Below are 15,395 nucleotides of genomic sequence, written 5' to 3'. Positions count from 1 at the left end.
TTCTGGAAATAATTCCTTTGGCTCAAAGCAACTGAGCTGCAGAAATATTACTTCCAAGTTTTTAATTCCATTCTAATTATTATTTGCAAGAGCTAATGGTTATCAGAAGTATATGAAAATTCAAGAACATCATTTCACAATTATGTATTTTCTATCCACTACAACATTCATAACACCCTGAAATTGAAGATTTTTGAAGCCATAAATTTATGAATATATAAAAAACATATGTTGATTCCACATGAGGATACATTAAAAACATTAATAAAATTTCCCTGGAGTTTAGAGCACCATAATTTATTGCATTCATTTGCTGATGCACTGACTCAAATACTAGTGTCTTAAAAACTAAGAAGCATGTGTTTTGAAGAATAGAAATATATTAATTTTTTAAAATAGCAGTTAAACCTGTCTTTCCCATGGTTGGCACTTGACTAGAATATCAAATTGCAAATTTCTGCGAGAGAAAGAGACATTCTGGCTGGCGTATGGTTTGCAGCGCAAAAGAACTGAGTGTGTATTTAAATGTAATCAAATTCTGAAATAACTTTATCCACAAAGAAAGAAATGAGCAAAATAGCCACACTCACTCCCTTTCCTAAATCATAAATTTAAAGGGGCGCACTGATAAAAAGAGAAGGCATTGAAAGGTCTTCTAAAGCTTTGGGAGAGCTTTTTGTCTGTTTTTTATGTAACCACCTCCACATACCTCTTCCAAGAAAAATCGACCACAAAAGCTCAATATTTATGAAGAATTTAATGAGAAGCTGTTCCAGGATAAGGAGACCTGATAAGCTTTCCAAGGGAAGTAGGTTTCCTTCTTAACAATCACAGAGCACTTCCAAAATTACAGTGAAACGTCTCAATATGGGAGTGGGTATGTTAGGTTTGGGGCTGCCTAAAAGGTGGGGAGCAGGAAAGACAGAATTATTAACAACCCTACTGCCTTTCCTTTGAAGTAATCTAATTTAATTTTTATGCAGAGAAATAACGTTACTGTCCCTGTTTCTTATCAGAATCATGGAAAGACTGGGTGCACCACAGGCCTGGCCTTATGCCAGGAACCAAGCTGGAGAACAAATATTGCCTCACCATACACTTTTCTTAATGTACATACCTCAGAATACACTATTCTCTCATTTAATTTTATTTTTATATTTGGTTTAAGATCTTCCCTAGCTTCCCTATCTGAATACAGATATGTATTCAAACTAGATGAGCCCAGGGAGCAAGCAAAAATTTGGAGATTCCCAGGCCTAAAGGTAAATTTTAAAATATAGGTTAAGATGTGTACACAAATAGACTAAAGAATACTGCGTTAAGTCCTAAAAAATGAAAAAGTCAAGCAAGTACTACTTCAGGAATGGTGACTCGAAACACAGTAGCAATATTTAGGATAGAGCTGTTTTGGGGTTCCTACAATTATTTTATTATGAAATGTTTTAAGTCCAAAAAAGGTCGGGAGAATGATGCAAACTCATGTACACACCAATAAGCGTCATCATTTCTTGAAAGTTTTCTTCAGATTTATTTTTAAGACATGTGTCATTACAAATATGGTGGAAGCCCTCTGCCAAACCTCCTCAATCTTATTCTCCTGCCTCCCTCCCTTTGGTTAGAGGTAACTAAGTAAATGGTATCATAATTTACATAACGTTTCACAGCTTGATTTTTTTTTTGTCCCAACACTATGTTTTTGAAAATATCCATGTTGATAGACGCATCTCTAATTCATTCATTTTTATGGCTCTAGAGTAATCCAATTTATAAATATAGCTCAATTTATCAATTCTTTCTACTTTTTATTGATCAATTTTCCTAAAAGTCTATGAAGATTTAGGTTGGTTCTGCAATGAGCCATCTTATACAATCACCTAGGGTACATTTGCACACGTTTCTCTGGGATATATACCCCAGTGGGACTGTTCTGTTGTGGGCATTTACAGCTTCACTAGTACCAGATAATGACAAACTGCCCTTTAAAGTGGGAATACCAATTTTCACCCCCATTAGTAGTGCAGAAAAGTTCTTGCTTTTACACATCTAGGGCAATATTTGGCATTTTTAAACTTTAAAAAGTTTCCCAGTCTGAAGAATATGAAATATCTCACTTTGTATTTTTTGCATTTTTTTTGTTAATGAGGTTAATATTTTCATTTGTTTTTGACTATGCAGGTTCCCCTTCTGTGAATTTCCTGTTCATATCCTTCTCCCATTCTTCTACTAGTTTGCTTTGCTTTTGTTTTATTGTATTTAAATATCTCAGACACTAATCCCTTATTGGTTATATTCATTATCAAGATTTTCTCCCATTCTATGCTCTTCTTTTGGTTTATAGTATATATTTTTACAATACAAAACCTGCTTAAACTTATAAATATTTTCCTTCCCAACTTATGCTCTTTTTGTCTTAGTTAAGGCATAATTCACTACCCAGAGATCATACAGATATTCTCCTATACATTCTTCTTCTAAATGTTTTCAAGATTTGCTTTTCATAAGTAGATTTTAATCCACCTGGAATTTATTCTTTAATAGATGGACATTTTCTAATATTTTCCTTTGGATATTAATAATCATATTTGAACCTCATGTATTGAATATTCATCTTTTCTCCACCATTTTTTAAATGGTGGTATAACTGGCATATAACATCAGATAGTTTCAGGTGTAATTACACAAATTTTTCATGACATCTTGAAATCCTACATATGCATGCTTCTGTTTCTGGGCTCTTGATTTTCCTACGTTGGCCTATTTGCGCCCATCCTACTACTATAGTTAAATTTTTTTTTAATGTTAGTGTTTGGGCAAGTCTTTTGTTCTCCTTCAAAACTGTTTTTATAATCTTTGCACTTCCATATGACTCTTGAAATTACATTTAATTTAAATATAATTTAGGAGAAACTGGCATTTTTATGATATTGAGGCTTCCTAACATGAACATATTATATATCTCCGTTTATTTAGGTGAGCTTTTAAATATTTCGTAAAGGCCTTGTATATCTTTTATTGAATTTATTACAAGGTACCTTATATTTTTTAAGTAGCAAAAACGGTGTCCTTTTGAAATCTGCTTTCTTATTAGTTTTTCCTACTGTGTAAGCATATAGTTGTTATTTGTGCACTAACTTTGTTTCCAATAATCTTAATGAATTCTTTCATTAGTCCTATTATTTTATGTGTAGATACTCTTGGATATTCTGTCTAGACAATCAGGTAGTCTATGAATAATGAGAGTTTTGCTTCTTCCTTTCTAATTGTTATACTTGGTATTTCTTTTTCTTGCCTTATACTGACTAGGACCTCATGTACAATAATGAACATGAACAATGACAGTAGCCATTCTCATCTCATACCTAATGTTAAAGAAAATGCAGTAACATTCTATAGACTAAGAGAGTACATCTCTATTCCTAGTGTGAGAAGATTTTTCATTTCAATTATGAATGTGTTCATTTTATCAAATGCCACTTTTGCATCGAATTAGATACCTGTATGACTTTTCTCTCTTAAATATTCCATGCTGTGCCAGCTGGTGCTTACTCATTGCAAATATTTCCATGTGTATTATCTATTTTAGACTGCAAGCTTATCATAAGCAGGGCTCTATTGATAGGGATAGGAATCCTATACAGCCTGGCTTGGTGACCCATCTCTCCGTATCTTTTACTACTGCAGTAACCTCAGGACTGTCAAGGGTAACAAAACTGCTTTTCATATTAATTTCTCACCTCCAGGCTTCCACAATCAAATGGGATATAAACATCCAACTCAATATATACAACATATGGAGATGAATATGCATGCACCTCAAATTCTTGGGAGAGTAGGTCCATTGTTCCAAAGTGGAAAATTTTTTCATTTAATGTTGAGACCAATATATTTAAATTCCCTATGTTGATGTAGGGCTTTTAGTTTTTTCCAGTCCATCTGTTTAGCAAGTATATAGACCTCAACAGTCCTGTCTTTAAATTAGGGCTGGAGTTCCTACACTGTGCCTCCTATACACACAAGACTTGATCTCCTGTGACTGTGAAGGAATTAAAACTCAAAAGCCTGAGTTCTAGAGACCAGTAAATCCCATCTCCATCCCCAGGGTAGGCACAAGATCAGTTATGCACTTACTGGTCTGGCCCTCAGTTTGCTCTTTGTTTTTTGGCTCTGTAGATTTCATTTAATTTCTTGTATGTTCAACTTCACTGTTTTTTTATTAAGACAATGTTTTTAGAACAGTTTTAAGTTCACAGCAAAATTGAGGGGAAAGCACCGATATTTCCCATATATCACCTGCCCTCACACATGCATAGCTTCCTCCCCCATTATCAACATTCCCCACCAGAGTGGTGCCTTTGCTACAACTGATGAACCTACATTGACGCATCCTAATCACCCCAAGTTCATAGTTTACATTAGGGCCCATGCTTGGAGTTGGATATTCCATGGGTTTGAACAAATGTATGACACGTGTCCATCATTATGGTATCATACAGAGTATTTTCATTGCCCTAAATATTCTCTGTATTCCATCTACTCATCACCCCCACCCCTGACCCTTAACCCCTGGCAACCACTGATCTTTTTACTGTCTTCATAGTTTTGCCTTTTCAAGAATGTCATATAGTTGGAATCATATAGTATGCAGCCTTTTCAGATTGGCTTCTTTCACTTAGTAATATGCATTTAAATTTTCTCCATGTCTTTCTATGCCTTGATAGACCATGTCTTTGTAGTGTTGAATAACATTCCACTGTCTGGATGTACATTTTATTTATCAATTCACCTTACCGAAGGACATCTTGGTTGCTTACAAGTTTGGCAATTATGAATAAAGTTGCCATAAACATCTGTGTGCGGGTTATTGCGTAGACATAAGTTTTTAACTACCTTGGGCAAACACCAAGGAACATGAACACTCACTCATATTGTAAGAGTGTGTTTAGTTTTGTAAGAAACCGTCTTACTGTTTTCCAAAGTAGCTGTACCATTTTGCATTCCCACTAGCAATGAATGAGAGTTCCTGTTATTCCACACCCTCACCAGCATTTGCTGTGGTCAGTGTTCCAGATTCTGACCATTCCAATAGGTGTATAGTGGTCTCTCATTATTTTAATTTGCAATTACCTGATGACAGATGATGTGGAGCATCTTTTCATGTGCTTATATGCCATCTACATACCTTCTTTGGTGAGGTGTCCGTTAAGGTCTTTGCCCAATTTTTTAATTGGGTTGTTTGTTTTCTTATTGTTGAGTTTTACAAGTTCTTTGTATATTTTGGATAAGAGTCCTTTATTAAATATGTCTTTTGCAAATATTTTCCCCAAGTCTATGGCTTGTCTTCTCATTCTCTTGACATTATCTTTTGCAGAATAGAAGTTTTTCATTTTAATGAAGTTGGCTTATCAACTATTTTATTCATGGATCATGCCTTTGGTGTTGCATCTAAACAGTCACTGCCATACCTAAGGTCATCTAAGGTTTTCTCCTAGGTTATCTCCTAGGAGTTTTATAGTTTTGTGTTTTGCATTTCGTTCTTTTATATATTTTGAGTTAGTGTAAGGTTTGTGTCCACATTCAGTTTTTTGCATGTGGATGTTCAGTAGTTTTAGCACCATTTGTCGAAGAGACTATCTTTGCTCCATTGTATTGCCTTTGCTCCTTCGTCGAAGATCAGTTGACTACATTTATGGAGGTCTATTTCTGGGCTCTCTGTTCTGTTTCATTGATCCATTTGTCTATCCCTTCAAGACTAATACACTGTCTTGATTACTGTACCTTTATAGTAAGTCTTGAAGTCGAGTAGTTTTAGTCCTCTGACTCTTCTCCTTCAGTATTGCGTGGACTATGCTGGGTCTTTTGCCTCTCCACATAAACTTTTGAATCAGTTTGCTGTTATCCACAAAATATTATGCTGGGATTTTGACCGAGATTGCATTGGATCTAAAGATCAAGTTGGGAGAAACCGACATCTTGACCACATTTAGCCTTCCTATCCATGAAAATGGAATATCGCTCCATTCAACTTTACCTAAAAAAGATTTATGCCCTATTTTACCTGGTCTTTCTAGGTGTTCTTAAAAATAAATTGAATACTTTATTTTAAAATAATTGTAAATCACATTGATCTGTAAGATAATGAAAAGAAATCCTATGACCCTGTTTCCCCAAATGATAACATCTTGCAAAACTGTGTTACAATAACACAACTGGGATATTTACATTAATACAGTCAGAATACAGAACCCTTTCATTACCCCAAAGATCCCTCAAGTTGCCTCTTATAGTCATACCTTGTTTCCAACCACCCCCAACTCTTCTTTAATACCAGGCAATTACTGATCTGTTCTCCATTTCTATAATTTTTGCCATTTTAATAATATTATATAAATGGGATCATATGGTATGTAACCTTTGGAGAATGGCTTTTTGTACCTCAGCATCATTCTCGGAGCTTCATCCAGGTCATCGCCTGTATCAGTGGTTCATTTCTTTTTACTGCTGTGTAGTAGCCCATGGTATGGATATACTATAGTTTGTTTAACTAGTCACCCACTAAAGGGCATCTGGGTTGTTTCCATTTTTGGGATATTATGAGTAAAGCTGTTAAAAACATTCAGGTTTTCATGTGAAAACAAGTCTTCATTTCTCTGGGATAAATGCCCAGGAGTACAACTGCTGGGTTGTATGGTTAGTTGCATGTTTATTTTTTTAAGAAACTGCCTGTGGCTGTACTATTTTGCATTCTCACCACCAGTGTATGAGTGATCCAGTTTCTCTGCATTCTTGCCAGCATTTCATGTTGTCACTTAAAAAAAAAAAAAAAAAAAGGTATTCTGACGGGTATGTAATAAATAATGTCTGATTGTGGCTTTAATTTGCATTTCCCTAACAGCTAGTGATAATAAGCACATTTTTTTGTTTGTTTTGTGGTACGCGGGCCTCTCACTGCTGTGGCCTCTCCCGTTGCGGAGCACAGGCTCCGGACGCGCAGGCTCAGCGGCCATGGCTCACAGGCCCAGCCGCTCCGCAGCATGTGGGATCTTCCCGGACCGGGGCACGAACCCATGTTCCCTGCGTCGGCAGGCGGACTCTCAACCACTGCACACCAGGGAAGCCCAATAAGCACATTTTCATGTACTTATTTGACATCTGTGTATCCTCTTTGGTGAAATATCTGTTCAGGTCTTTTATTCATTTTCTAATTGGATTGGTTTTTATTGTTAATTTTTTAAAGTCCTTAATATAGATCCTAGTCCTTTATCAGATATGTGGTTTACAAATATTTTCTCCCATTGATCTAGGTGCCATCACCACCAATACCACAGTTGTGATTACTGTAGCTGTATAAGTCTTGATAACAGGTAGACTGATTCCTTCTACTCTTTTTTTTCAGAATTGTTTTAGGTATTCTGTGGCTTTGCCTTTCCATATAAATTAATCTTGTTTAATCTACATAAAAAAAACCTTGCTAGAATTTTGAGTGAAATAAACCTATAAATCAATTTGAGCCCAGCTTTCTTCCCTACTTGGTTCCCAGAATATTGTAATCAGAGGATCTCTGTCTGAGAAATCAGAGCAGCCCGAAATAAAATACCTAAAAACATCATCAGGCAATCAGATAGACCAGCCACATCTCCTTAAAATTAAGCTGGAAACTCTTTTCCTTAAACATCAACAACAACAACAACAAAACAAAACAAAATAAGGGTCACCAGAAATCTTAGAAAGGTCTCTACATGAAAGATAGTGACAAAAACAAAACAGAAAACAGTAATTTGGAAAGAATTGAGACTATGCAGGGAAAAGAAAACTCCCCCCAACCCTGCCCCACAAAAGTCTTTTTATATGCTCAGAGATAAAAGAGAAGATACTGCATCTGAGAATCAGGGACAGACTGCTTTTGTTAAAAAAAATAATTCAAGGAACAAAAAATATATAAGAAGAAAATAGAGAAAGAGGAAAAAAGAGAGAGAGAAAATACTTACAGAATTGGAAAATAAGTTTAGACAAATCTCCCAGAAAGTAGGGCAAATGGGCAAAGAGAGGAAAACAGTAAGTCTAATATCTGAATAATATATACATAAACATCTTTTAAAAACTAATCAACAAAAATTAAAATTAAAAAAAATATCTTCATCAAAAGTCTATATCCTCCAACATAGCTTTCAATAGTCTTCACAAAATTACGCATCCTTACCTATCCCACAGACCCATACTGTAGTCAAGCAGGCTTTTTTATCAGTCTTGGGATTTATTAATTCATTCACCTATTTATTTATAGAATAAAATATACTAAATTTCCTCTAAACATCAGTAGTAATGTTGGACACAGAATAAACAGAAGAAAGACACCATCTATGCCACCTAAAATGTTTTTTCAATTGTGGAAATAGAAAAATAACAAAACAACACAATGAAATAAACACTCTGATAAAAGTACGTTCACAGGATCCTATAGAAACACAGAAGAACTGCACCTAACCTAGTAAATGGTAGAAACTGCCAACAAATGCTTTAAGGAAGAAATGGAGATTCAAAGGACTTTCCAAGGTCAACTACGTGTTGTTAACAACCAAAAGGAGAAAAAGGATGCTTTAGGCAGAAATAAGAGCATTGGCAAAAGATGTGAAGTGATAGGTGAGCACACATTCACTTATTTACTCATTCAATTAATAATGTGTGGGTCCTAATCATATGTTAGATGTTAGACCTTAGAGTGGTGAAGTAAATGTCCCTTCCCTAAAAGGAGTATAATAAGAGGAAGCACAAAAGAGGAACATCAAATTTAGACCAAGATGTCAAGATAGGTTTCCTAAATGAGGATGACCTTGAAGAATAAGTGAGAATTAACCAGATACCACACTGAAAAAAGACACAAAAGTATACGTGATAAGATGCAGATGATTAAGACAATAGGTGCACAAAGAAGGGCCAGGTTTAAAATGAAGGAAAGAAGGTAAGGTAACAAATACACCATAGCAGCACTTTGAAACATCATTAGAAAATAAATCAGAGAAAAATTCAAGTGGCAAGGATCTTGAAAAGCACACTTAAACACCCAGGAAAATAAACAACAGATGAAAGTGACTAGAGTAAAAGTAGAAGACAAACAGAAATAACAAGTGTTCATGGAGAAAAGGACAGAATAAAGAGGCAAGAACCAACAGTAAATGATACAAGAGAAGAAAATTTTTCCTACAATAAAGAAAGCTCTAAATCTGTACAACAAAAGTGGCCACCATGTGCCAAGGAAAAATAAATGAAAAGAGACTGATAGCTAGATGCAACATTGTAAAACTCCTAAGGGAAAAATACAGCCTTCTGTAGGCAGCCAGGCAGAACAAATAGGTTATCTACCGAAGAAGACAAAAAAATTAAGCCAGCTTGAGAGGTCTGTGAGCAACACTGTATATCAAACTTTATGGAAAAAGAACTTCTGAGTCTTGAGAGGGAAAATTTGTGTCTTGGGAATTTTATACCCAAATAAGCCATTCACTGTTTATGTGTAAAGTCAAGAGAAAGACATTTTCAGATATATTATATAAGGACTCATAAAGTATAAGACCCACAACTTTTTCCTGAAATTAAGAAGGCTATAAAGTCTTGCTGCTTGAAGTGTGGTCCATGGACAAGCAGCATTGACATTACCTGGGGATTCGTTAGAAATGAAAGATCTTGGATCCCACTCCAGACCTACTGAATCAAAGTTTATATTTCAACAAGATCCCTAGGTGATTCATATGTGCATTAAAATTCCAGAAGCACAGCTCAAAACATATCCCTGCAAACAAAGTGATTCGGAATTAAGAACTGAAAATACTGACAATGAACACTGAAATAATGTATGCACACAAACACAAGTTTCAACGATAGTTTGAAATATGATTATGAAAGAAAAGATATAAAGGGAATAAATGGTGCCAAGAAACGGAGTATAAGATCCAAGATTATAATAACAAAGAGTAGGAAGAAGAAAAGCATAAAATACGCATCAGCTTACAAATAGAAATCAAAAGAAACTAGCATTTTATTATTGGCATTGACAGTTATAAAGCAATTATTAAAGTATGGCTTTCAAACATCTTACATTTAATCATCAGTAATACAACAACAGGAGATATATATATTTCCAAATTACCAGAGGTAAAATTCCAGCAAAAAAAAAAAGCATAAAAGAAAAGAAAGAATGAAAGATTTTAAATAGTGATGGTAAGTCAAGCACATATATTGAGCTCTTTCCCCCTTATAAATGCCTAGTGAAATGACCAACAAAGTATATTAATAGGTCAACAACTCTCCACCATAGCTGGAAATTCATACAGGCTATACACAAGCCAGAAACTTCAACATGCATGTGAACAAGACTAAATTAAAGGATGGTATACAAATATACTATTCACTATACACAAAAGAGAAGGCTGCCTTTGAAGTAAGTGGAACGGATCCACAGGAGAACCCACCAATACTCACTAAATCCAACTGACAGATGATGTAGCCAGAACTCCTGGCAATCAATGTCGTGTAAGACAAAAATGTAGACGCATATAAGATCCAACTGGATCGGGGGCCCTGTGAAACACTCAGTGCCTGTATGGGTTGGGGTACTCTGGAAGGGTTAAGGGAAATGTAGGTACTGCAGAGACTATCTCCAAATAAAGGAAAGCCACAAAAATTCATTAGCAGAAAGGCAATGTTCCTTCCCACAAATGCCTTCCACTGCAGCTTCTATTCATTCTCCATATTGATACAAAGCTGCAATAGATTTAAAGCAATGATTCTTACCCAAACAGAAGAAAGGCATTTTTCCCATGGAGAGTGAGAACTCAATTGACAAAGGACTTGATAAAACCCTAATTCTAATCTAGATCCCTGATATTTGGAGATAAACACACACACACACACACACACACACACACATACATACACATAATTATACATATAAACATATTAGATTTTTAAAAAATTGTTATTTCTTTAATAATGATCCTAGGATCCTTTTCCTTCTACCTGGATAACTCCCTTTAGCAATTCTTTTAGCACAAGCCAGATAGTAAAGAATTATCTCAGTTTTTGTTTGTCTCAAAACATCTTTATTTCACCTTCACACTCGAAGGATATTTTTGCTAGACAGAGGATTCCATTGTAATAGTTATTTTCTTTCAAGATGTTAGGTAATTTCATTATCTTCTAATGTGAAGTTAGCAGTCAACATTATCTTTTCTCCTTTGATGGTAATGTGTCTTTTCTCTCTGGCTTCTTTTAAGATTTTACCATAATGTGTTTATGCATATTTATTCTCTTTAGGGTGTGCAGAGTTTCTTGAATTTGTGGCTTGATATCTTTACAGCAATAACTTTTGGAAATTTTGGGAAATTCTTGGTTACTATCACTTCAAATAGTGCTTCTACTCTATTCTCTATCTCTCTTTTCCTTTTAGGACTCCAATTATACATGGTTTAGACCTTTTCATCTTGTTCCATATATCCCTTACTCTATGTTCTGTGTTTTCCCCCCACCCTATAATTTAGCCTGGATATTTCTACAAACCTATACTCTCTTCTACTGTTTCTAATCTGCTATTATGGCCATCTATTTAGTTCATAATTTTAGTTATCACTTGCTTCTATTCTCAAATTCCCATATGATTCAATTTTATGGATTCCAGTTCTCTGGTGAAATCCTGTAAATATTTATTACAGGGTTTTTGTTTTGTTTTGTTTTGTTAACATACAGGTCCAATAACTCTAGTACCTGTTTCTATAATCCGTTTTTCCTCTTGCTCTTGTATCGTGGTAAGATTGGCAATGTTTTATTGAATCACTGGCATGATCTATAAAAACTTGTATAATCTCTGGTTGGTGTCATCTTCCTCCGGGGTGTCTTTTTTAAAGCTTCTTGGAGAAGGATGGAATAACAACAAATTTTATTACTCAAATTAGGGTTGAGCTAATTCAAGACTAGGTTTCAGTCTTTGTAATATCTAGTCTATTTAGGATTGGTTTTCCCTTTCTCCTAGGGTATAGTCCTTCATGGATACAAACTGATCACCTGAGATGTTTACCAGGGCTTTGAACTCAAATTTGAAACTGACTATGAAACTGCCAATAAATCTGCTTAATTTCTCAGCCTCTTAGCAGCTGCTTTCTGCTTGGCTTTTCTGCCTCTTACTGCTTAAAAATTGGTGAATACTAGGATGAAAAATGTGGCTCAGATAAAGTCATTTTTCTGCATATCGCTTACTTGCAGGGATCTTGCAGTCTCAAGTTCTAAGTCCATGATTATGTTTTACTCCTCAATTTCTGGTTCCCAATTACCCATCACTATATTGTTAATATCTGTAATAGTTTTTATGACATCCAAAGTATGGTCCAAAGTGGAGTGAGACAAATAAGTGCAAAAAAGTAAATTTTTATAAAGCTACATGAATTCAATTTAAAGGCAGGTCTTTCAATCTAAGATTATGTCCTACCTTTTAATGTTAAAATGAAAAGATTCTGATTGTAATTCTTTCCTGAAAAGTCTGTGATGGTAGACCACAGGTGAGTTTTTGTTTGTTTTTATTTTTGTCTTTATTTGACCAAATAAAAAACTGACAACCTATATTAGTTCCAAATACGCTTTTTTTGAACAATTTACTAGTATTTGAAATCCAAAAGTCTGAGAATCAGATTCTTTACCTTCTTCTTCAACATTGGCCCATTCTGCTTTCTCCCCTGTCTATTGTCTTTCAGGCATAAAAGCTGCTTTTCATTTCCTGCTCCAACACCTTTACATATGCTGGCCTCACTATCTGGATTTTATGTCCCATAACCCTCCACCCTTCATATAATTGATTTCCTCTCAGCAGTTGGGTCTCAGCATAGACCCTCGGCACAAAGGACTTCCCTGGATAGGTATTATCTACCCCCTTGACACAAACTTTAATTACACATAATTTGATTACATACTTGTTTATTGTTTGTCCCCCTAGATTATAAGAACCATGAGGACAGGCTCTGTGTTAGTTTAACTCACAGTTGTTAAACTCCTTACCCACACCAAGGCACAAAAAGCATCCTGGAGCTGCAGACTTAGATAGTATAAGGATTTCTGAAGATTTCTTTGAGAAATCTATGCTATGATCCTACCCCCTCACCCTGCTCCAACAGAAAGAGAAGGGATGAGGCCTTCAATCTGCGAACCCCCAATTGAGAGGAAGAAATTTTAGGGGCACCAGCTGACACATGCCTCTTGCAGTTGGCTGGTGTCTAACTCACACCTGAGAAATTTAAGGGCTGAGAGCTCAGCTGCAGTGGCCTGTGTAAGCAGAGCAGGTGTTGCTGCATTGGCTCCTAGAACTGGAGAGTTTGTTTAGCAAAGTTCACAGGAGGGTTCCCAGTGAACCAGATGTGGGCCGCATGCAAGAGAGCCAGCATAGGGTTGTCTTAGGAACGAACATACCAAGACAGCCGTTGAGGGGGTGAGTAGACATAAACAGGAAGAAGCTGGGAGTATGCCTAGGTGTCTTAGATTAGGAAAGAGCAATGTTACCAAGTCAGAGGATTGCAAATACCACATCTCAAGCGAATTGCAGGCAAGGATCCCAAGGGACTGGGGGGGAAGGAGGAGACACTGTCTCAGAAAAATCCATCAAAGTGCTCACGATAGATGAAGCTGGCTTTAAACACCTACTAAACCAGAAAACGTCAATACCTGGTCACTAAAATCAAGGCAGAACTCCCCTCCTCCTTCTCCTCTCCTCTTGCCCAAATCTCCTTTTCTGAGTAAGTACAGAGAAGGTAGAAGGGGCTGAGCAGTAGCCCTTCCTACCCCAGAGGCTTTCCAGTAGCAGCCGACCCCGGTTAGGAAACAGAAGACACAAATGCACACACACACTGAGATAGATCACTTGGCAAAGTCATATTCTAGGCAAAATCAAAGTGATTTTTTAAATTAATAAAATAACGGACATGCAAGCATTTTGGTTGTATGACAAGATGAAAGTGGCCATTCATGGTCCTTAATATTGATATATTCCTCTAAATCTTTTTAACAGATACAAGTACATACCACCTTTTTTTTTTTTTTTTGAGGTACGCAGGCCTCTCACTGTTGCGGCCTCTCCCGTTGCGGAGCACAGGCTCCGGACACGCAGGCCCAGCGGCCACGGCTCACGGGCCCAACCGCTCCACGGCACGTGGCATCCTCCCAGACTGGGGCACGAACCCGTGTCCCCTGCATCGGCAGGCGGACTCTCAATCACTGCGCCACCAGGGAAGCCCCATACCACCTTTTTAAAAATGTTGCCTTTATCTCTTTTGCCAGTGGATAAGTAGAATTTATGGAATTTTTGTTGTTTAAGTGATGCTTGATGCTGAATAAGGACCATTGATACCGGTGATTCAAATAGAACCTTGACTGAGCTCAAAATTTTGAGCTCAAGTAGTCTCATCCCTTCTATTACTCCTGATAATTACCTTGCCATTTATCACAGGATATGGATTTTTATATTTTGAGGGCAGGGCATGAGGGATGAATGTCAAGGAATCATAAAATGCTCTAATATGAGGGGTTTGGCTTTTATATTTAGTTGGTGACTGGGGAGGTATATACCATAAAGAAAAGACAAACACAAATAAACCCCACTCTTTTCCCACCTGAACCCTACCATTCTTTGCAAATTATTCAGATCCCTCAGATTTGGACTGGGATGCCAAAATCTCACCTTCCCATGCCAGTCTCCATGCTGGAAACCTCTCCCTCAAATGACTGACCAGCGGTGGGTAAGAACTTGCTCCCTACCTAAGAAGACCCTCCCTGACCCTTGCCCACAGGAACAAAGGCCCCCTATTACAAACCTCACCAGGATAAATACATCCCGGTACAATGCAACATCCATACGGTATGACACACTTAGAGGGCCTTTATTTCCTCACCAAGGTAACACAGAAGAAGCAGCTATACCACTTTGCCATTGCGAGACTAATCCCCAGACTCAGTTCTGCAACCATTTACTTAGGGTTCCAAGCTCTGAGTCAGAACTTGCCCTAAAATAATGACACCAACACTAACTCCAGAAGCCTTCCCATGCTTTCCTGGAGTGGACTCAGAGACCTCCTTCTTAAAGGCCATGTCTACAGTCTCACATCTGCCCTGCTCTGTGCTGTCTCAAGGAAAAAGGAGAATGTATGTGGTCACTCTTTAATATGCCATAACACAGCGACCTTGATGGAATCCAGAGCATTTCTGCTCTATACCTTACACATTCAGGGAACGGCCATTCCCTCTTTCACTGGACAACATCCCCAAACTGAAGCTGGCTGCCATGATCTTGGAGTCTTCTTTTGTCCAGAACCAGCACATCCAGTTCCATCCACTTGGGGTTCTGTCTTACCTGAGAGCTCAGGTAAAAATCC

General features: G+C 36.9%; 1 protein-coding gene across 1 annotated transcript in view; it reads right to left on the bottom strand.

The window, feature by feature from the left end:
* ADAMTSL3 (ADAMTS like 3) overlaps nucleotides 1-15,395 on the bottom strand; it is a 368,604-nt gene that overhangs the window by 234,665 nt on the left and 118,544 nt on the right.

This window comes from Tursiops truncatus, chromosome 2 (assembly GCF_011762595.2).
Source record: "Tursiops truncatus isolate mTurTru1 chromosome 2, mTurTru1.mat.Y, whole genome shotgun sequence".
In the NCBI taxonomy this organism is placed as follows: Eukaryota; Metazoa; Chordata; class Mammalia; order Artiodactyla; family Delphinidae; genus Tursiops; species Tursiops truncatus.
The sequence above is the reverse complement of the archived record's forward strand: the minus strand, read 5'-3'. Positions and strand labels throughout refer to the sequence as shown.